The sequence below is a fragment of the Macrobrachium rosenbergii genome, chromosome 12 (genome assembly GCF_040412425.1).
Source record: "Macrobrachium rosenbergii isolate ZJJX-2024 chromosome 12, ASM4041242v1, whole genome shotgun sequence".
Taxonomy (NCBI): Eukaryota; Metazoa; Arthropoda; class Malacostraca; order Decapoda; family Palaemonidae; genus Macrobrachium; species Macrobrachium rosenbergii.
Window position 1 is genome coordinate 18,645,501 of NC_089752.1, and position 24,000 is coordinate 18,669,500.

At 37.7% G+C, this 24,000-nt stretch overlaps 1 protein-coding gene across 44 annotated transcripts in view; it reads left to right on the plus strand.

Moving 5' to 3' along the window:
- Nucleotides 1-24,000, plus strand: part of RhoGAP19D (Rho GTPase activating protein at 19D) — a 569,022-nt gene that overhangs the window by 324,106 nt on the left and 220,916 nt on the right. For 3 of the 44 annotated variants that reach the window (XM_067113633.1, XM_067113649.1, XM_067113651.1), the window contains exon 1: nt 5,454-6,142. The exons of 40 other annotated variants lie outside the window; for them this stretch is intronic. The gene's annotated coding sequence lies outside the window, so the exon portion shown is untranslated. Of the gene's footprint in view, nt 1-5,453; nt 6,143-19,615; nt 19,690-24,000 lie in introns of those variants that run through there. One more of the 44 variants, XM_067113640.1, reaches the window with a different exon arrangement.

Here is a 24,000-nt window from a genome sequence, read left to right on the forward strand (position 1 = left end):
AATTGCAGATAACTGGTGTTACTGATGTATCAGCCAAACTACTGAACAAACCAATGTTTCATTCCCTTTATTCGTTTTTGATGGTCGTTCTGTGTTGACTCGGTCACGTTGTAACTTTAGAGAGGGAACCCGTACCAGTTTTTTTTTTTTTTTGTGAAATATTGTCAGTTTGTTGTGTTTATATTATCTATAGTAAATAAAGAAATTTTTAATATACATTTTTTTACCATTTGCCTACAGGAGAAACGTTCCTACAGTATAAATCAGGGAACTTATTTCTCTAAGTATTCTTCGAAAACTAAGTTTTTAGAAGAGAAAATTCAGAACCAAAAATGAATATACAGAAGCTGATCTACAGTGTAAAATTTACGTATTATTGTCTATTATCGCCGGTAGATTGGAAAGAACCGTTATCCAGAATGCATAGTTTACCTGTTATATCAATATTGTCGACTGCACATTTACATTTACGTGTCTTTCACGTCTTTTTGAATTTTTATATTCTAAAATATGTAGTTATTCGAAAGGAACGTTACCCAACAGCGTAGAACAGCCTCGCAATAAAGGAAGACAAGGTATAATTCTTTCATCCAACAGATGGCACCACTGACAAGTGATGATTTAACAGCGTTACCTTTCGTGTTGAAACTGACGCGTCTCTTGCAACTTCATCAGTTATTTGTACGCGCGTCAAGTAGAATAACGTTTTCTAAGATGGAACGTTTCTTGATGTAAATGAACAGTTATACGTCAATGTTTATATCAGCATTTTTTATCAGGACGCGCGAACATATAATTTCATGGTAGAGATACCTTAAGCTGGTTGTGAAATTGATTTCCCTAGACTGGTGGTGCTTCCAACAAGAGTTCCACTACCATGGCTACCAGCTTGCTTAATGGACGTTTTTAATTGAAATTTTGAGTCATATCTGGTATTTTAATGCACACCTCAAGTGTCATGTAGCGAGGGAAATTATTACAAATACTGGTATAATAAGTTCATTTTAGGTAACTTTTGTTTTGAATCTATTTGACTTTACCTTACACCTGTTAGAAATGTTTTACCAAGGTTTAGGTTTGAATAAACGTATCAAAACTCTTGGTCATTGTAAGTTTTTTATTACTGAATTTTGATTTTTTATCTGCCAGATTCACTAAATTAGTTTATCAAACTCTCTCTCTCTCTCTCTCTCTCTCTCTCTCTCTCTCTCTCTCTCTCTCTCTCTCTCTCTCTGTATATATATATATATTTTATATATATATATATATATATATATATATATATATATATATATATATATATATATGCATGTATGTATGTATGTATGTATGTATGTATAGTGAAAATATACACATAGATATGATCGCTTTTTCTCAATTTTTATGACTTATTTCATAGAATGTGTGCATTGACGATTCACTTGACATGTTCGAATCCTTGTCCGTTTTGGCGATCTAGAACGTTCTTTTGGCAGTCGTCAGTTCTCCTTAGGCATTGTGGTATGATCATGATCCTGGCTATGCATTTCCATGAATACGTAATGGGGTTGCGGACTGAAGAGTGAGACTTGGCAATCCTGCTCAGTCGCGTTAAAATTCTGTAGGTCTTGCTTGTCTCCACTCCTTTATTTTCTCTCATCCAAGAGGTCTTTTATCGCCTGAACCAATTATTCTTGGGCTGTCGCAGATGATACTGTGCTTTACATCTGTCTCATTCATTTAGCTAGTGCATGTATAAATATATATATATATATATATATATATATATATATATATATATATATATATATATATATATATATATATATATATATATATATATATATATATATAATATCTCTAATCTATCTATCTATCTGTATATATGTATATATATGCACACATTACTATGATTGAAAATTTATTCATATGCAGTTTGAACTCTTTTTGGTTTATATTATTTCATATATATATATATATATATATATATATATATATATATATATATATATATATATATATATATATATATATATATATATATACATACATGTATATATTAGATATGTATATATTTTCACTCTTACATTTGAATATTTATTTATCTTTGCAGGTTATACTCTCATTCGGTTTATAATATTTCTAAATGCTTTGATATTGTTTTGCAGTAGACATTAATGTAATATCGTGTGAACATACTTGATAAATCAGGCCCATCGTGTATATTTATAGAACAACTTAAGGCTTGACAAGTATGCATCTACCGAAATGTTCCTGGTTTATGCAGAAGGAAAATCCTCCTTTGGATTTCTTCGATATGACTCCTGCTGCCTGATTGATAGTAGCACGGTAACACCTGCTGTAAAAGCACACGTGTGCTTTGCTTACCTGTTGATTTAATGCAAGGTCAGTGATGGAGAAATCCATTATCTCACCTCCCACTGTCCCCCCCCCCCACCACCACCACCCTTCCTCAGTCATTCTCTCTGCTGCGTGGATGACCAATGCTTTCGTGATGACGCAGTAAGAAGTTTTAAATCATTCAGTCTCATTCATCCTATAGAAACACTCCATATCATGATACACAGCTAAATGAGTTTGTGCCTATGGATTTTAGCGGCCCTTTTTCTTATTTGTGTGTGTGTGTGCGCGCGTGTGTGAATTTTAGTGCCCCTCCATCCTATTTGTGTTTCTGAATTTTATTGGCCCTCCCTATTTGTGTGTGTGTGTATGTGTGTGTGCGCGCGCGCGCGTGTGTGTGAATTTTAGTGCCCCTCTATCCTATTTGTGTTTCTGAATTTTATTGGCCCTCCCTATTTGTGTGTGTGTGTGTGTGTGAGAATTTTAGCTCCCCTCCGTCCTGTCTGTATGTTTCTGAATTTTAGTGGCCCTTCATCCTATTTGTGTGTTTGTGAATTTTAGTGCCCCTCCATCCTTTTTTTTGTGTATGAATTTTAGTGCCTATTCTGTTGTGTGTGAATTTTAGTGCATATTCTATTGTGTATGAATTTTAGTGCCTATTCTATTGTGTGTGAATTTTAGTGCCTATTCTGTTGTGTGTGAATTTTAGTGCCTATTCTGTTGTGTGTGAATTTTAGTGCCTATTCTATTGTGTGTGAATTTTAGTGCCTATTCTGTTGTGTGTGAATTTTAGTGCCTATTCTATTGTGTGTGAATTTTAGCGCCTATTCTGTTGTGTGTGAATTTTAGTGCCTATTCTGTTGTGTGTGAATTTTAGTGCCTATTCTATTGTGTGTGAATTTTAGCGCCTATTCTGTTGTGTGAATTTTAGTGCCTATTCTATTGTGTGTGAATTTTAGCGCCTATTCTGTTGTGTGTGAATTTTAGTGCCTATTCTATTGTGTGTGAATTTTAGTACCTATTCTATGTGTGTGAATTTTAGTGCCTATTCTGTTGTGTGTGAATTTTTAGTGCCTATTCTATTGTGTGTGAATTTTAGCGCCTATTCTGTTGTGTGTGAATTTTAGTGCCTATTCTGTTGTGTGTGAATTTTAGTGCCTATTCTATTGTGTGTGAATTTTAGTGCCTATTCTGTTGTGTGTGAATTTTAGCGCCTATTCTGTTGTGTGTGAATTTTAGTGCATATTCTGTTGTGTGTGAATTTTAGTGCCTATTCTATTGTGTGTGAATTTTAGTGCCTATTCTGTTGTGTGTGAACTTTAGTGCCTATTCTGTTGTGTGTGAATTTTAGTGCCTATTCTATTGTGTGTGAATTTTAGCGCCTATTCTGTTGTGTGTGAATTTTAGTGCCTATTCTGTTGTGTGTGAATTTTAGTGCCTATTCTATTGTGTGTGAATTTTAGTGCCTATTCTGTTGTGTGTGAATTTTAGCGCCTATTCTGTTGTGTGTGAATTTTAGTGCCTATTCTATTGTGTGTGAATTTTAGTGCCTATTCTATTGTGTGTGAATTTTAGTGCCTATTCTGTTGTGTGTGAATTTTAGTGCATATTCTGTTGTGTGTGAATTTTAGTGCCTATTCTATTGTGTGTGAATTTTAGTGCCTATTCTGTTGTGTGTGAATTTTAGTGCCTATTCTATTGTGTGTGAATTTTAGTGCCCCTCCCTGTTATTTGTACGTGTCTGAATTTTAGTGGCCCTTCTTCCTGTTTGTCTCCTAGTGTAGCATCGGATAAAGATGTCGGAACTCGGGGCACAGAACCTGTTCAGGATTAAGAATGCAAACAATGCGAGCAAGGGCATGTGAACTCACATAAGCTCACTTCTTGGTTGATTTAATGAGAGAGAGAGAGAGAGAGAGAGAGAGAGAGAGAGAGAGAGAGAGCGACTGCTATGTAATTGGTGGTGTCTGTGTTTTCATAATTCATCTTACATCGACAGTAGTATAGTGGACTTGCTGTTTAATTGTAAAATTAATTGTGGTAATAAATTTATTCAGATTATTTGCTCTATATCCCTTCATTGGGAGAACGTGAGTCTGCAATAATCAGTAAAACAATGAAGACTTAATTTTTACTTGCTGAAGATTTTTCATATTTTAAAAATGATGGGGATTAAGAATGTGGGGGATTTTAACTCTGAATGCTATCGTCTGGGTAAAGCGCTGTTTAACCATTCCCGATGTTGCAATTTTAAATGGCACGCTTATTGATCTTTGTCGCTGTCTACTTTTTTTTTTCAAAGTTGACCTTAAGCAGTTTCAGTGTTGTCCTAATGTTTTTGGATCCTTTTGAATTTTCATTTTGAATTTTCGCGTTTTATCTTCTCATAATAAGATGACTGCAGAAATGAATTATGAATGGATTCTGGAATGGCGTTTCCTCTTCTGACAGAATCAGGCTAAACTGGATTTAGAATGTTTGCTTACCCCATTGGAAGTGCCAAGGATGGTGAGGGATATTTACAGTGTCAAGTGTGACTTGTCACACACGCGTCGTTGATAGGTACTGTTGACACCACCTGAGTAAATGAGATTCTGCCAACTGTTTTTCTATGGTGCGGTCAGTATGTATTCCGTCTATATAATCACTGCACTCCCTTCAGAGGCCACCCTTACTCACACCCTTTTATCTATTATGAAACCTGTTAAGGGACGTTGGGGAGATCAGGAGGGTAACTTTGTAACGGCAGTAGAGAGGTAGGGTATGTTTAACATGCTGCCCCAACCTTGGCACTGCTGCCATAGTGCAGAATGAATATCTTTGTGTGGTATTGAGGAGGAAGTGGCTTGGCTAATACAAAGGGTAGCCTAATGATGTGGAGGAATCAACTTTCGGTGTTGTGAAGAGCCAGGAATCATTCTTCATTGGAAGCTGTCGCATTTGCAAGAAGAGGTTGTTCACTGGGTCGTGTGAAAGACACCCCCCTGAAACCATCACCCGACGAAGCAACCCCACCCCGAGCCCCGGCTTGTTGGTTGGGTACCAGCCAGGCCCACCCATCGCCAGAGACCGAGGCAGTGGTATCGTGGTGTTGGCTGGGGAGTTTCTTCTTCAGTTCAGTCAGTCAGGTCGTGTGTGAGAGGAGGGCCGAAGCCTTGGGAGCTGGTGTTGGAGTGTGTCGTTCTTGTGAGACCCTTGAAGGCGGAATACATCCGCCTCCCCAACCGTCTCTTCTGCTTCTTCTTCTTCTTCCTCTTCTTCTGCTACTTTTTCATGTTCCTCCCTCCCCCTTCCTGCTCTCCTCATACCCTCACTTTCATGGATCACCCAAACGCCACCATGAGTGTTGTGATGAGTGCCGTCCTAACAAGGGCGCCACTATATGTGTGCCATTTCGCCGTTTCGTTCAAGTGCTAGCATCTCCTCAAAGTGTTTTTTTTATCTAATAAATTTTCATTAGTGGTGTTTCTAATTATAATGGTGACAAGTGATTCCCAATGCGTGTTTTAACGAACCTTTCTTGGTAGTGACGAAGGAGCTGTTGAGGATTTTATCTCCTTCTGCCTTCATTAGTGGTACTTCGTATCACTCATTATCGTCATAGGGCTTCTGTGTTTCCCCATCGTCACCCATCCACCCACTCACCATCGTCGCTTCGGTTGATGGCGGTGGTAGTGCGGCTCCTGCAGCCTCCCGCCCACGCCAGTTGTAAATTGCTCTCACTTACAGTGTCGCACGCCCATTTCATCGGCGCGATCTCGTCGCTTTTACACCTATCTGGACATAGTCTCCTCAGTATCAGGTTAGGTTTGGAAAATGCCTTCACTTTGGTGTGCATATTATTATTATTATTATTATTATTATTATTATTATTATTATTATTATTATTATTATTAACGCCTGTATTTTGTACTTGATTTGCTCCTTTCGTGTGTGAAATATTTTTGAAACTATGATCGTTATATAGTCAGAGGCAGAGTTTGAATCCATTTTGCAAGCCCCGTACGTCCCGAGGTACCTGTTGTGCATAAATATATTTTAAGCCTGTGTGTGTGTGTGTGTGTATTAGACGGTTACCTGTGGTGACCTTGACGAACACTTCTGCACACACCTTGCGCCCACTCACTCACTCATACTCATTTTAGCATTATCATGGTAAGTCGAGGAAAAGATCGAAGGGAACCTGATGAAAAAAGTGGAAAGAAACTTAAACCGAAAGGATTCGTTTAACGATCCCTCTGATTTGAAGTTCGCTAATCCTTTTACGCTGAAAAGTTCGGCTGCTTACGTAAAATGATTGTTCTTCGTGGTTAGAGGAGTGTTTTTCAGACTGGATTTCAGATTGTATGAAAAAAGTATTGATCGTCATTTCAGGGTCCCCCCCCCTCTGCAACCGGCCAGTGCGATCGTCTTACCTTGAGCTGTGTATTGTTGGTCACATGACTGGTAAGATGGCCAGGTGAAAGATGACGTTTCTATTATGCAATTTTGCCCTCTCTCTCTCTCTCTCTCTCTCTCTCTCTCTCTCTCTCTCTCTCTCTCTCTCTCTCTCTCTACATGTATTATACATCTGACATCTCTTCATTTGAATTATTCCCATATTTAGATATAGGTTGTATGCCCTTATACTTGAATTTCTAAATACACACTGTTATGTTCGAGAGTTTGTGCAGCATCTTGTATTGGTACATTACTTTACTGCAAATCCCTTAAGAAACGGTAAATGGTCAAACTTATACATGCAACTGCAATTAAAAACTGGAACCATCTTTGAAAGATAATCATAGCCAGCTGAGATATGTAGGGGAAAGGGTAAATAACCGAAATTTGAGCCCGAAGTGGTTTAAAACCTCTAGATTGGATTTGTTTTTCTTTGGTGTCTGCAGTCAGGGATTTATTTAGCCTGCTGGGTTTACACCAGAACGTCACAGTGTTCTTAGATCAGATGCGGTTAAGGGACTCGTCAACTTGATATAGGAAATAGTTCCTAGGCGAGTAATCAAAGGCAGGAAAAGATTATATGGTAGGATGTGTGATAAAGACGGGTGGGGAAAACCTATTGCACATACACGAGACTTGGCGTTGGGCTGGGACGAAGTCTTCCGCACATGACGCATTATAAAACATGTTGCTGCATTTCGTTTTATGGTCAGGGAATAAGCTGGATTTTTATATCTACATCTTGCCCGCGATAATGATTTAGATTTAATTATAGAACTTTATGTTTTCCTGATATGGTATTTGTCAGTCATATGATAGTTTCTCAAAGGTGAGTTGTTATCATTGAGAGTGAGAGAGATGTACCATCATTTTCTCATGAGTACTTGCGCGCACATGCCCCCACATTATGTGACGACTGGTTTTGTTTAGACATGACGTCAGGTCCTTAAAATTACCCTGAGGGACAAAGGCCGAAAAATACCGATAAATAATGGTTAGCACTGTATTCTAACTCTACTTTCATGATGTTACTTCGGTTAGATCGGCGATTTGGGATGATATTTCAAGGGGCGTGGTCATCTGGTTGAGTTGAAGTCTCCGGTGGAAGGATGTTTCCATAGCGAAGAAATATATAGTTTTAAAATATGGTGATGTAAAGTTTCCAGTGGGTGTGTGTGTGTGCGTGTGTGTGTGTGCGCGCGCGTGTGTATGCCCATGTGTCTCAGAGTTCCTGTTCCATCTGTGAAAGTCTGTTGACGATTATCGTGGCTATCGAGAATTAAGAAGTTATCTTCATGACTGATCTTGCACGATGTTTTACTGGATTAAGCAAAGAACGATTTTTTTCCGTTTAAATCACTTCTTGTCGATTAGATCTTGAAAAGGAAGATAGCCCCTGATCTTGAATGATTTTTTTTTTTTTTTTTTTTTAGTTTGAAGCAATGATCAACTTTGAACTTAACCCATTTATTCTTGAAGAGAGTTGAAAGTCTCGTAGTTTTGGGCATCTTGACTCTTATGAATGAACTTTTTCCAGTTTGACAAGATAACTGAATACCTGTCAGCGTTGTTTGTTGTTGAGTACTGACATTTACTTATATCTTTGATATTTTTTTTCTCCTTTTTCTTATCAAAGCACCCTCTATATCTGGGCTTCCGTTTGAATGGTGGAGACGATATTCAAGTTTTACATCATATATTCTTCTGAGAAGTTTGGGGTCTAGAACTTAGTGGTTTTGAATGAATGAGCGTTTAAAGATTATTCGAAAGATTGTTACAAACGTTTTAAAACTAAAAGCTCAAATGTTTTAGCTAAAAATGTCTATCCAAAAAGTTAAATTGGGAGCAAAGTGGAATGGAATACCTGCAGGATCTCATGCTGGTGTGACTTATTAAAATAATTATATATTAACTCTATTAGTCTGTCGTGTTTTTTGCGTGTGTAGTGATTAGAATTTTAAAGGTTATGTGGAGTTTTTAATCAAGGCTGGTTTTGTGCCAACGCCTCTCCCTCTGCACTGCAGCGATTGTTTTAAGTATTTTATTTGCTTATCTTTAGCAGAAAGGAATGAAATTATTAATGTCTGAGAGAGGAAACCCATTAGTTAATTTTTTTCCTGTTAAAATTCTCTCTCTCTCTCTCTCTCTCTCTCTCTCTCTCTCTGTATGAGTGTGCGCGACTGCTTGCTTGCATACTTACAACTATATTTCCATTTCGTTAACCTCGTATTTTAAAGGTTTTAGTTTTCTGTAAAAAAAAAAAACTGTTGTGCCGACTTTGCCTGTCCGTCCGCACTTTTTCTGTCCGCCTCAGATCTTAAAAACTACTGACGCTAGAGGGCTGCAAATTGGTATGTTGATCATCCATCCTCCAATCATCAAACATACCAAATTGCAGCCCTCTAGCCTCTGTAGTTTTTATTTTATTTAAAGTTAAAGTTAGACATGATCGTGCGTCTGGCGCCGCTATATGTGCCAACAACACAGGCCGCCACCAGGCCGTGGCTGAAAGTTTCATGGGCCGCGGCTGAGAGTGTCATGGGCCGTGACGGAGAGTTTCATACAGCATTATACGCTGTACAGAAAACTCGATTACGCCGAAGGTTCTTCGGCGCATTTTATACTTGTTTTTATAGATTATACTTGTATATGAAGGAATAGAAAAACAAACCGTAAATGCTGTTTAATGATGTAATCAACCCTCTTTTTGGCCCAATTTTCCCCGTTCTTTGCGGCGCCGGAGAAAAGTTCGCCATTGATTTTTAATGTGTTCATTTGTTTATCCCTTTCGATTACAGGACATCTTTTTGCCTAGATAAATTAAAAGATGAGTCACCATGCCACCTGGCGTTGCTAAGTTAAAACGAAGTATTACTTAGCCCACTAAGCCATGAATTCGGAGAGATTAACGCCCTTGCGTTTAGTTCACAGTAAATGATTTATTTTTTAGGTGGTTTAATTCGCTTGATGCTAAGTTTATGTGACGCTGTCTTTTTGTTCATTTTGTAAATCGTGAATATCACCCACATGGAATTGAACATTGAGTTCATTTCGAGTTCATCCTAGATTGAATCTAGAGAAATGGCTTCCTTTTATGTTGTGTAGTGGGTTTGGAATCTTATGTAGTCGGTTTTTATTGTGTATTGTTTTCATTTAGATTTTATGGTAATTTTTTTTATAATTTTCATTTCTGTTTGAGTCTATAGTTTCTCACTGTAACTTTTGTGTAGTGAGAGGTTCGAATTCCCATTGTATCACTTAATAGGTGAGAAATTTAGATCCCTTAAAACTTGATTTTACCAGGAGTCACTTGTGAATTCCCTCTTAACTTAATTTAGTACCTCATCCTTCCTAGTAGAATTTTGAAATATGAACTTTTAATTGAATATTTAATCCTTCGTTTTTAAACGTTAGAATTTGGGTACCGAGATTGTAGATTTAAAATTCCTCCAGTGTTGAATTTGGAATGTAAACCTCTCCCCCTTCTCCATTTTTTCCCATCAATGAAGAATGGATAATGTTTTTGTGTCATGTGGCTGCCGTCTAATGTTAAATTGTAAGTGTGGATGTCAAGTCTGGCACGCGTGTTGGGAAGACAGTGACATGTTGAGAGACGAGTTGGCAAAGGGGAAAATGGTTTCTTCATACTTGCATCTATCATTGCCTCTGAGAAATTAAGGAAAAGTTAGACACCGAATATCTGTCTTGTCGGTCTGAAGGATCTGAAGGAGCTAGCGGAACCCCCCCCCCAGTCTCTCTCTCTCTCTCTCTCTCTCTCTCTCTCTCTCTCTCTCTCTCTCTCTCTCAAAAGCATGTAACATTATGCCCACCTAGCCACAAGGCTGTTATCTTTGTTACATCTACTTAAGCGAACGACTATTATTCTTTAATGTCGTGCCGTGATGATTGGGGTCGTCAGATGTTAATTTCCTTTGGCATCGCTTACTCCATCGTGACGATAAGGACTGCTTCGTATACCAGTGTGTTTGAGCGTGCATAGTTTGGTCCACTTCCAAAGGTCGCCAGTTGTTGTTGGAGGGGCAGCGCAAGTCATTTATCACGCAGTGGGTGTCGTCAGCTCTTTCGACGTAGCGCATCCAACGCGATGCGTTGGATAGTGCGAAGGAGTGACCTTTTCCAACTATTGCGGCCCTTTTGAAATTCGTCAGCATGGAGATAATTGAAGTTGCTGTGTGTTCGTGGAGAGAGAGAGAGAGAGAGAGAGAAGAGAGAGAGAGAATCTTGATATTGAAAGTTTAAATTCAGAAAATACCTTACTAGTGTAAAAAATTTTATAAAGAGACAGAGAGAAATTGAGCGTAGACTTCTAAGGTTACTCATTTATAAATGTTATGTATCTCTTACCGCTAACAAATGAAACAAATCAAGGGAAAGAAACTTTAAAGAAATTCGGGGTTTTCTGGAAGAAGCTGTGCAATAAAATTTTCTTTCAAATCGTTTGAAATAACGATTTGCCATAATAATAATTTATAAATAAATAATACAGACGGGTCATAAGTTGTGACATATTCCCGGTCAGGAAAGTATCATCAACAATTATTAGGAATCCCAAGTCCATGATTTATTTCCTTATCACACAACTTCGGATGTACATCCTCTTTTGTTTTCCCAGACTTCGCACATCACACAGTCTATTGGAGCACGAGCGTGTGTTTGGATGTACATATATACTGTATATATATATATATATATATATATATATATATATATATATATATATATATATATATATATACATACATACATACATATATATAATATATATACTGTCTGTATAACTGAATCACGAATATATATATATATATATATATATATATATATATATATATATATATATATATATATATATATATATATATATATATGAATATGTATAAATACACATACGTGTATATATATATATATATATATATATATATATATATATATATATATCAGAACAAGTTGTTAGGATAGTAATTTATTTTGTATTTGTTTATTTACTCTGGGTTAGCTCTCATATTTGTTTTTTAATGTGAAATTTCAATAGTTGATATAACTGGGTCACACCTCTTGTCCAGTGTGGTTTTAGGTTAAGTGCTCATCCTTTAGCGTAATTGGGAGGACTCTTTCCGATTAACATAATGAGAGGCAGCCTAATGCCTAATAACTGACATTACATGGATCCCGGAGGCAGTTTCGTCTTCGTTCGGAACAAGGTCTTTCTCGCCTCTCGATTGCGTTACGCACGAAATTCACTTACCCGGAACGTAAACTTTCTAAATATGCCTGCGCGAACAATGCTAATGAGCTTTAAGGAAAAACTCTATATAATATGACGATATTGAGATATCAAAGAGTTGAGATGGAAGGCAAGCCGTGTTTAAACTTCCGCATTTATTATTATGAAGCAGCTACGACGACCACGAAAGTAGAGAGAGAGAGAGAGAGAGAGAGAGAGAGAGAGAGAGAGAGAAACATTAAACCGGGTAGAAGGGGTCTTTTTAGGGTTGAGTTATGTGGGATGTGACCTTTCGAGTTCTTAACTTGGTAGACGCTCTCTGGAAGGGAGTCCAGCAGCCTCTGAAAAATTGATACTACATCGGGTGTTCACCAATCTACGAATCCCTTCTGATGGAATTATGGTTTGAAGAGTACTAGATAAGGTGCTGGAGAGAGTTGTACGTGCAGAATTATTGTTATATAATTCTCAGGTGTGTTTACGCCTCTCTTATACATTCGAGTTTGGGCCAAAGAAATTTACGAGGATCATCCTCGGCAGCCGACTTTATGGGATGAGCATCGACGCTTCTGTTTAGAAATGCAGGTCTAAGCCTTCGTGGAACAGACACCGTGGAATGGCTGCCAAAGGGCTGAGGGTGTGACATTGTTATTAGCTCGTTGAATGACGTATGTGATCCTGTGTGATGGGTCGGCGGCAGGAGTGTGGATGGGGAAGGGCTGCGGGGAATGCAAGAGAGATGCTGGGTTTGGCGAGGAGGGGGCTATTGAAAATGGTCACCTGGATGAAGGGAGCGTATCATTAACAGGATTGAAGCAGCTCTGCTGTGTATATAGACTCTGTCTGCTCTTAATCGAAAACCGGTGGACGAACGGGCTTCTGTCATTTGGATGCTGTGCATTGCTAAGTTGCTTGTAGGCCTGATCATAGAATATACGCATATAGCGGCATAAGAGAGAGAGAGAGAGAGAGAGAGAGAGAGAGAGAGAGAGAGAGAGAGAGAGAGAGAATGTTTAATATGAAACTGGTTGGCTCCAGTGTAAGTTAAGGACGTTTTGGTGAATGTGAAAACGGTTTACTTCATGTTGATGGACCGGTATAGCAGATTAACGGGGCAATAACATTTTCTTTTGGTTCCATAATATTTGAGGTCCTTTGATTGACAGTGGTCTGCGTGAGGATACAGTCATTTTAAGCATTTGGATAATGCAGTGAAAAAAGCCTAATAATTTGCGTTAATTATCCAAGTCATGAGTGAAACGTGAAAATCAACTAAAGGATAAGAGGTACATTTGTACATTTGTATTTGCCCCCGTGAAAGGTCAGGCGAAGCATCCCGCATGAATCTGTCGAAGAAGAGTTCATAAATAAATCCGAAGATCGATTATCGATGGCTGCACTGACATTTGTCGTCGGAGAATCGGAACCAGAAGGATACGAAGACGTTCTTGCGCGTGCGTGTGCGCACCTACCTATGTTTCTTTTTGGCTCCCCCTCCCCCCTTTCCTCCCACGCACGAAGAGAAGCAGCATTCCTTATGAGGGCGGCGAACTTACCTACTTCTCGTTTGTTCAAGTAAGGAGAGGGGGTCAGAGGCTGTATTCGGCTGTTGCGGTACACAGGAACATTGCGTTTCTTGGCTAGATTCACGTTTTAAATATGGATTTCATATTTCACTCATTTATTTGTATCATTTGTTTTTAAATATAGATTTCATATTTCACTCATTTATTTGTATCATTTGTATCTTTTAGCGAGATCTGAACATGTGCTTGTTAATACCACTTACAGTATGCGGTCGGGTGACATTAAAATAAAAAAAACAGTACTGGTAACATTGGTTATTATTATTATTATTATTATTATTATTATTATTATTATTATTATTGATGGTGAGAAATCCACTTACCTATGTAATGGATCTTTTGTGTAGAAAAATCGAGATAAGAAGACTCGAAAACTCACGGGAATATTGTTAGCATTTGATGTTTGTATTACACTAAGAGTATATTATTATTATTATTATTATTATTATTATTATTATTATTATTATTAGTAGTAGTAGTAGTAGTAGTAGTAGTAGTAGTAGTAGTAGTAGTATTGCATGGATGCAGCAAGGTTGTCGGTTTAGTCGAAATTTCTGTGAATTACAAAAATAAACGTTTACCCAAATTTGTGTAAAGCTTACTGAAAAATATAGGTGGCCTGATGTATCTGAACAATTTTTTTTTTTTTTGGGGGGGGGGTCTTGGAATTTGAAATAGCCCGTGACCTAGTAAGAACAATTTGATGCTCTTGAATAAAATATCGTGTATCCTTTCTTTCAGGCATTACAGACTATATCGAAATTGTTTTGAATTATGTGCTATGATATCTCCCCCTCTCTCTCTCTCTCTCTCTCTCTCTCTCTCTCTCTCTCTCTCTCTCTTTCGGTGTATGTGTGTGTGTGTGCTTTTAACGGTGTTCTGGATTCAACGCTTAATATTCACGTTCTTAAGCCAGGAGTAGCAACCAAATCTCCTTTGGGTAGCCTAGTGCTATCTGCCTTTCTTTTTGGTAGCAAAGCCTAAATCCCCCTGAGGTGTATCAGTTTCAGTTACCGAGTTCTTGAGGCGCGACAGCTGCTGACGATGTAAGGAAACGTAGTTTTGCTTTAGGAGTTACCTTCGTAATTCTGTATTTCCCTTTTTCATCTTATTCAGAGTTGGTCTGTTTTTTATATATTGGGCAATATTTATTTTGTTCTGTATTCATTATTTATATGTATTTGTTTCAATTTGCGGTACCTATTTTTTGTTTTATAGACTTGTTTCCTTTCCATTGTGCATGATTGTGTACTTTTTTGTGAGGAATAATTTTAATTTTTGTCGTTATAAAGTTTCCAGTTTGCATTAATTGTTATCATGCTTTATTGCCTTTTTTCAGTTTTGTTAATTTATTCGTCTTGTGAACTAACTCTTAAGGCCGGATGACGTACAAGGCTAGAGTCTAAGATCCTATGTTGTTGGTTCTACTGTATAGACTACAGTATATGTGGTAATGATATTCCATTTTGTAAAAATATTCTTGCACAATTGTGTCTCTTACGTTTCAAAAACATCATTGTAAAAACATTCTTCATTCAGCTGTGTGTGTATCTGCTCTTATTGGGGTTTAAGGGGGTATTTTAATATTTCCGTACCTTGCTAAATCCTTCCATAATCAGTGTAAGTCCAATAAAGGCAATCAGTGACATAAACATGTGAACACACACGCAGTTACTTAACGTTATGAGTGAAGAGTAGGGCGCAAATGATGTTTTAAAACGCAGACGCATGAAATCATTCAAGAATAGCTTTCCAAAAGCATCTCTAATAGTAATTGATACAGCCTTGCACGTCATCCGCTGGGAATTCTTTCATAAAAATTTAAGGGATAAACAGTTAATGAAAGCGAATAAATAAGATACCCTGTAGTACTAAAAATAGAGAGAGAGAGAGAGAGAGAGAGAGAGAGAGAGAGGGTGGGTGGGGTGGGGCGGGGTTGCATTATACAATACTTAAGCATACTAGGAATATTGGTAATACTGATCCAGAGCCTCTGGGCTTTTAAGAGGTAGAGTTCTTAGTGAGTCTAGATGATTCTAATCAAACATGGAAAAACCATGTACATGTAAATTTTTTCTGCTTAATTTCATCATCATTCTGTCTATCGCATTAAGTGTTTGTTTTATTCGGAAGTGGGTATGTTAGAGGTAAATATGCTTAGTAGTTTTCCATTTCCTTGAAAAGCTGATTAAGTGCGTGCAATTATTCTATCACTATAGTTTGCTGCTCATTATTTTAGATTTAGTAGTCATATTTCTATCTGTGCTGTAGGTTCATACGGGCATGTAAGAGGAAATGCTGTTAGAAAGTTTTCCATATCCCAGAAGAAAAAAACGTCCTGATTGTGTCGTCGACAGTCTCGTCTCCTGTTAGATCCGCGATAGCCGTCAGATCGCAACAGCAGTAGATCCTTCTGCTACAACTTCACGAGTTTAAAATCACGTACGCTGTCACTTTATATTTGGCCATTTAAGGAGACTCGTCTACGTTCGGTTTTTATTTCTTCTCGTTTTTCTTGAATCTGATGAAAGTTTTCCTTCAGCTTCGTTGAACGTTTTTAACCAGTTCGACTTTTTGCATAAGCGCGCGTTTTCTCTATCTTATCAACTTAATATTATTCGCCGCCTGTTTCTTAAAAGTTTTATATTTAATAATGATAATTAAGGATGAACGCCTAGGTTTGCTTTCTACAAACACGCTGGACTTCAACATTGCCCTTTTCTGGACTTAAGTGCAGTTTATATGCCTATTTTTTGGGCTGACATGCTGTTTATACCGAGTTATAGCTAACGTAAGTCTTGGAAAAGGGAGAAGTGAGAAATATATTTGTGTGCTTGTGACAGCTGTGTGGGAAGAGGAGTTGGTGTGTACGTGGTTTTGAATGAGAAGCCAACGTCTCTCTCTCTCTCTCTCTCTCTCTCTCTCTCTCTCTCTCTCTCTCTCTCTCTCTCTCTCAGCGGGATCTGTCAGCAATGAACGGAGGCAATTCAGGTTTATTCAAGATCATTCATGAGCGTTGTGTGTTCTTGGTTTGTTGTCTGGAATTTGTTCCTCCTCCCCGACAAAAACCCCCTTTCCCTCCCCCACCCCCACTCTACTTTTTTTTTTTTATGTTTTGTTGGGGGGATCTCGTGAACCGGTAAAGCAGACTGAACGGTGAGAGATTATGTGTTTTCGTTTGTAGGTTTGGAATGCTCTGAGTACGGGGATGTCATTTGCGAATTTCCTTGATAATTATTATTTTGAATGAGCGTGAATTCATATATAGCAAGCCCAAGTACCTTGAATTTGTAATTATATATGGAATATATATATAGCCATTTTATATACATATATACATTTAATGACAACAGTTAAAACTGAATATGTATACAGCAATTACGTATAATTAATCATAGGGAATACACAAATATACTGCTTTCACATTAAATACGTATATACTGTACCGGAAAATAATTATGGCTGTGTAAATGCTTTTGAATGCCCCCTCAAGCAAGGGAACTCAAACTGAAGGCGGTAGATGCCCATACTACTGTACACCTAAGAAAAAACAACTGTCACATTCCGTGCCACGAATTACCGAGTGAATTAGGCTAAGCAATTGATTGGAGTCGATAAGGTAAAAGATTTACATTTTATTGCACAGAGAGAGAGAGAGAGAGGAGAGAGAGAGAGAGAGATTTTAGGAAGTTGTGTGCACGATCGAAGAAATACGGCCACGTTTTGCTAATTTTGCAATTTAATGGAGACGGTAAATACATTTCTCATGGCAGATTATACTGAAGCAAATTCAAGTGTGTAGGTTGCAGATTCTAGGTTGTAGGCAAGGTTGCACGTCTTTCTCTGCTTTATAAAGTGATCCTCGAAGCCATTACTTTTAGTACTTTATTTTCTTTAGTTCTGTTTTTGTTAAAACATCACTTTCAGATTTTAATTTAAGGGGGGTGTTTATTGAAAAGTTTTTAATTTTTCTTTTACGTTTAATCAGTACTAAATAAAGAAAACATTAAAATGCCATCGTTGATGATACTGTTATTCGTTGTACTTGCTGTACCTCTCTTCAAAAGAATGTCTTTTTGTGTGATTAATCTCATGGATGCTTTGACATCTCTTTGTATTCATGTGATTGAGACGTCTTCATGTAGACATCTCTGTCTGTGGTCTATTGTGATATTCTCTCTCTATTATTTGTTGCCTGGTAACAATGACCCCGACTGGAGTATCACATTTCTTCCCCTGCTTCGTTTTTATGTGGCTGTCGCTAGTTTGGTTGTTGAGAGTAAATCTTCAAAATGCTATAAGCTTTTTCCCTGTCTCTCTAGTTTTCCAGTGGCATTTTCGGTGCTCACCTGTAGAGATGCCACGCTAGACTGATGGCCTTAATAGGTCCAGGTGTGGCACAGGTGTTGGCTACTGTTCCAGAGATTACTGCTATTAAACTGCTCGAAATCTTTTTGGGGGTCTCCGAACCTGTTGTCCTTGGTATAGGCCGATGATATGATAGCACCTGCTCGCTTTGGATCAAGCTCTGTAGAAGGTTGCTTTAAAATTCTGTTCATTCTCATTCCTGGTTGTTTTCTTTCTGTGAGTAAATGTGATAGGATGAGTAGGTCTGCGCAGAGAAAACAGCCTCTCTCTCTCTCTCTCTCTCTCTCTCTCTCTCTCTCTCTCTCAAAGCTTCGGCGAATGCCAAGTTCACTTTCCGTGGAATGCGCAAATTAAGTCAATAGGTCAAGTGTTTGAAAGTACCTGCATGTCAGGTGGTAACCATTTTCTCCTGTTGTCCTTCGTGCAAGAAGCGCCATGTGTCGCTTTAGGAAGGCGCTGAACTGAATCAGGTAATGACGTTGACATAGAAAATAGCCTCAGCAGATTGTGATTGTATTAGAAATAGGCTGTGGTTTCGGTTTTCATTTTCCTTTTGTATTTTTCGGTTGTATGTATTTATTTGGTGAGGCTTTGGTAGTATTTATAAATAGTTCTATGTATTTGAGAACTGAGGTTCATGTAGCAGTGCCGTTATTTATAGTTGGTAGGTTTTTTCTTCATGAATAAAAGAGGTATTTATTGTTATTTACCTATGAATATTATGTTTTACCTCTGTAATTGCATTTATAGTTGAATATTTTTTTTGGAAGAACCTTTAGATTTTGATACATGTAACGCAAAATATAAATCACGACTGAGAGGGATTTTGAAAAGGGACTTGCAGTTTAGTAATTTCCTGTCTGTTTTGATTATGAGTGTTGAAGGTACGTTAAATAAACCAGCCGGATAGGTAATGCACTTTCTGTCTTACGTCCATATGGCGTTTCTGCTGCGTACTTTTCAGACAGTTGAAGTCTCATCCCTTGACAGTGAGACGTTGACAAATGGTTAGGCAGAATGTGACGCACGAAGATGAGTCCATAAGGGGATCGTAGGGGTTGGCTGGCTAGGAACTAGCGGGGAGGGCGGCTGTTGATTGAAGGTTTATGTATGCACATTTTGTGTGTATCTTTGAATGCATTCGCAGTCTCTTTGCTGTAGTAGAGGTTAGGAGTTAGCATGGTGGCAATTAAAGTTGTGTTTTTTAAGTTTTATTATCATGCGTGACCTCAGTTTTTATCATATTTTCTTGATTGCTATTTCATGTCATACCCAGAAGTAGTAGAAGAAAAAGAAGACAATTTGGCATCCGCTAATGAATTCAGCGTAGATGACAAGGATTCCTGCGCTGTCTTATAAAAGCACCTTTCGAAGAACTCCTCTGAACTGTTTTCTATGGTAGAAGGCCATGGGTTTTCCCTCTACGATGCCCTCTTCTCAGAACTTTGTTTATTGCGGGAATCTTATGTTGATTTTTCATTTCACGGTCCTCTTAGATCGAAGAGGGAGGGAGGGAGGGAGGGGGGACGGGGTGTTTGAGGCGAAGCAGCGTTGCTGAATGGGCCAAGAGTCGTTGGCAGCATTTTGTGCCGTCGTAGAACGACTTCGCCTTTTTGAAAGGCTGACAGATAACCTTCTTTACTGCAAGAGGCCAGTCGCCGATCGTCTCGAGGACCAGAAGCACGGCGGCTTCACATTAGGCTGACAATAGAGGTGTGTGTTTAGGGCCTTCATGGGTTTTGTTTCCCATAAACTGTTGACTGTGGTGCAAGTTGTAAACGGAAGACTTGTGTATGGCCTAAACTAAACTTGGTATTTTATGTTGGCAGTGAAAAGGAGAGGCCCTTGAAATTTATCTCGGCCATCCTACGGTAGGACAAGCTGGAGAGACTGGGAGGAGGAGGGGGGAGAAGGTCTTGTCTGGAGATGACTCATTTGCGGTTCTGTGAGACTTGAATTATATTTCTCTCTCTCTCTCTCTCTCTCTCTCTCTCTCTCTCTCTCTCTCTCTCTCTCTCTCTCTCTCTCTCTCTCGTCTGTATTAATTCTGTTTTTAGTCTGTTTTTTGTCACCAGTGACTAAAACCCTGCCATTACTTTAACCTTGTTATTAATATGTCTTTGCGTGTAAAAGTTCAAATGTTGTAGAGTGGTTATAGCTTAGATGTCTTTTGATTTATAAAAAAAACATTCATAAAAACATGGGACCACAACATTGCAGTTTTTCTTTTCTTTAGACATTTTCATATCTCTCCTATCTCTCTCTCTCTCTCTCTCTCTCTCTCTCTCTAGTCTCTCTTCTCTCTCTCTCTCTCTAGTTCTCTTTTCTTTGACATTGGCATCTCTCTCTCTCTCTCTCTCTCATATATATATATATATATATATATATATATATATATATATATATATATATATATATATATATATATATATATATATATATATATATATATAATGGTTACAAGTACAGCATGAATCTATATTAACATATGAGTGAATGTCACAGAAGCCCCCTATAAGCCGGTGTGATTCACTGGGCAGGCGTTTATATAAAAGGCGTTAATTCCATTAAGAGTAAAGGATCACGGGTGTTTGTACAGTCGAGTGTATATGATACCGTTCATGTTCTCGTCAGTTTTATTTTGGCTAGTAATGTCATCACCACCCTCCACGCCGAGGTTAAAGTTCAAGATTTTTTCTTTGTTTTTTGTTTATATTTTATTTATTTTTTTTTTAACGCCAGGAATGTTCAAGATTACGGCATTTGATGCCATATAACACTTTGCATATCATTCTTGTTTTTTTCCGTTTCTGTACTTGCTTAAGTATTTTTTAATCACAGTAATTTTCGAGAATGTGGGACTAATATTTTCCTGAGCCTTAACTCTGCAGTCCTTCATAATTACCCGTAATGATGTGGAATTCTTTTAAGAGATAAGAATGTACCACTCAACAAGTCTTTCATGATGCTGACATTATCAACTGTAATGAGAAGTTTTCAGACAAATCCATTTTTGAAGTGACAGTGAATGGGAGGAATGTTTGTGCCCTGGAAATACCAACATAGATGCATATGTTCTTGAGTCTTGCATTATGTATATCCTGTATGTACGTACACAAATTTCATGAGTCACGTCTCGATATTCCTGTGGGCAGCATTACTAAGGGTTGAATAATGAGCGCGTAATCAGTGTACTAGTGTGCTGATGTCTCTTGTAGAAAAGTTTCTGCACCACGGAAATCAATACACTTTTTCCTCTACACTATGGAGAAATGTTTAGAACCCATTTCAGTTAACTCAGTATTTTCTACAAATGGTTTATTAAATATTTCAATCAAAATAATTGCTGACTGACACTTGATAATTCCGTATCCTGTTCTCCTTCCGGGATCCGGCCGGGTTTGCCTATGTGGAGATCACCGTCCCTGGGTCATTGTACCAGGTAATTCTTCTCGGCAAATCATGAGGTTTCTTAGTTAAACGGAAACTCGTCATTCCAATGAAATTGTTCGATGTTCTGAACAATTCTCTATTTCTTTAAATCCTCAGCTGAAAACCCTCATGGGCAATCAACTGACTATAAATCCAAGAGGGCTCCCAAGGGGACTCAGGTTGCAGAAAGAGGCAATTTTTAGGAAAAGATGATAGATGGATAAATGATGTTTTTTGTTGGTTTTGTTTCTTTGTCTGTTGGGTAGCTGGTTGTTCAAAAAGTTATATTTGTATTTTTATGGAAAAATTTCCAAAGTTGGTCCTCATGACTGGCAACAATTGATAAGATTCTGAGAAAGATTGAAAAGAAACATATAGAGAGAAGGGACCTTTTTGGGGTTGGATTGCAAAGCTTTGGCGGAGGTCTGCGGTCACTGAGCGCTCTTGATTAACACTTGAAGAAATTGGGTAGACGAAAAAGTCTTCCCTTTAAGCACAGGAATAGGAATTTCATTTATTTAAAGCTTTGACGACTGGAAGAGTAAACATTTGGTCGTTTAAAATTTTCCCGTTTTCATAGTTATTTTGTTCTCGGTGTCTTTGATTTTAATTACCTTGGGAATGTTATTTCTAGATTCCACAAGATAAGGTTTTAATTTTTGTAGCTAATAAGATGTCACTTTCAGTAAATGTATGTGTATGTGTGTATGTATATATATATATATATATATATATATATATATATATATATATATGCAATTTTAGTCATTGAAGTTTATCCTAAATTATATTTTATCTAAAATGGTACACAGCAGCTTCCTTTGTAATTTACATTTTATTTTATATGAGACATAGACCAGATTTGTTTTTGTATCCAGTATACATGGGAGGAATGTTAATTGATGATGGAAGAACAACTCTACGATCGAATATTTATGTTTTTTAACGTAAATATTGTATAAAGTAAATTTCTACAGGCAAAGGATTCCGCTTGTTTTGACATGATCGTACCCAGTACGGTACTTAAATACTAAGTATTTATGTAACAGATGTTCTTGCCAACATCGGAATGTTATTTTAGCCCTATGAAGAACGCGCGCGCTTGTTATGTATATATATATATATATATATATATATATATATATATATATATATATATATATTTTATATATATTTATATATACAGTATACATACATATATATAACTGAATCACGAAAATATGGAACGTGATGAATATATAAATAAAGGCAAAATCTCTTTCCTTCATTGGATTTTGTTTATATATATATATATATATATATATATATATATATATATATATATATATATATATATATATATATATATATATATATATATATATAATGTATATGTAAATTGAGAGAGATATAGAGAGAGAGATAGAGAGAAGAGAGAGAGAGAGAGAGAGAGAGGTTTCAGACTGCATTGCCTAATTATGAAGACTAGGGCTTATAGTATCAGCTGGGCCTTGCCAGGTTACTTTTATCAACGTAGGTAAGATGCCAGGTAGCACCTAAACAGGTCTTCCTTATCCACCCCCTTCCCCCTTCTCCCCTACCCCCCCTCTTCTCCCTTCTCCCTTCCTTCCTCGTCCTCCCTGAACTGAAGCTGAATCGATGAAGCAGGCAACCCTTCGAATTGGAGATCCTCGATTTAAGAGCGATTACCAGCTAGCCCTCCCAAGTGGATCAACCCATAAAGGGTTTGTTGCATCTCGTGATTTAAATGTCTCATTAGAAATAATGATAATAAATGCGTGTGTGCGCGTTTGTTCGTTTTCGGGTTGCAGCGAGTACAGGGCCTGCAAGTGGCCATGGCCTCGGGTGCCTTTTTGCCTATCACATCCTTCTCTCTCTCTCTCTCTCTCTCTCTCTCTCTCTCTCTCTCTCTCTCTCTCTCTCTTCAGCAGAATGACTCTCCAGCAGAAAGACTCTTTGGTGCAGTGTCTGAGCACCCTTACCTATAGTTTCCCTCTTTCTCTTTGTACCTTTTCTTTTCCTTTTGCTCTTTACTTTCTCATTCCTCAAGATATATTTGGTCTTGATCTGTTTTTCTCTTGCAATGTTTTTACTTGGGCCTCAAGGAGAAAGTCAAATTGGCGTCTTTATAAAGAACTGTTATGCAATACGGGTACACAAAAGTGGCATTAGATAATGCATTGAGAACGACCAAAGAAATTTTTAATGGCAACAACAACAGGGAACGCACAAAACGACACCCACTCTATCGTGTCCTTTTCCAACTTCTCTTTCCCCTCTTCTCTTCGTTTGGCTTTCCCCTTCCTCCTCCTTCTTCTTCTTCTTCTTCTTCTTCTTCTTCTTCTTCTTCTTCTTCTTCTTCTGGCTTTTCCAGAGCACCAGCCTCCACTCTGGACCCTCCTGCAACCAATACATAATGAGCCAAGGGCTTTCAGGAATGCATTTGATTAATTTGTATAATTGAGTTTCATTCTGTATACAGCAACGTTATTAGCAGTAGTTTATGTTATTTTGAAAAATCATTGACCAAACGGGGGCATATAGTGTGCATTAATATTGCTGTAATTCAAAACCTCTATTGCGCAGCTCAAC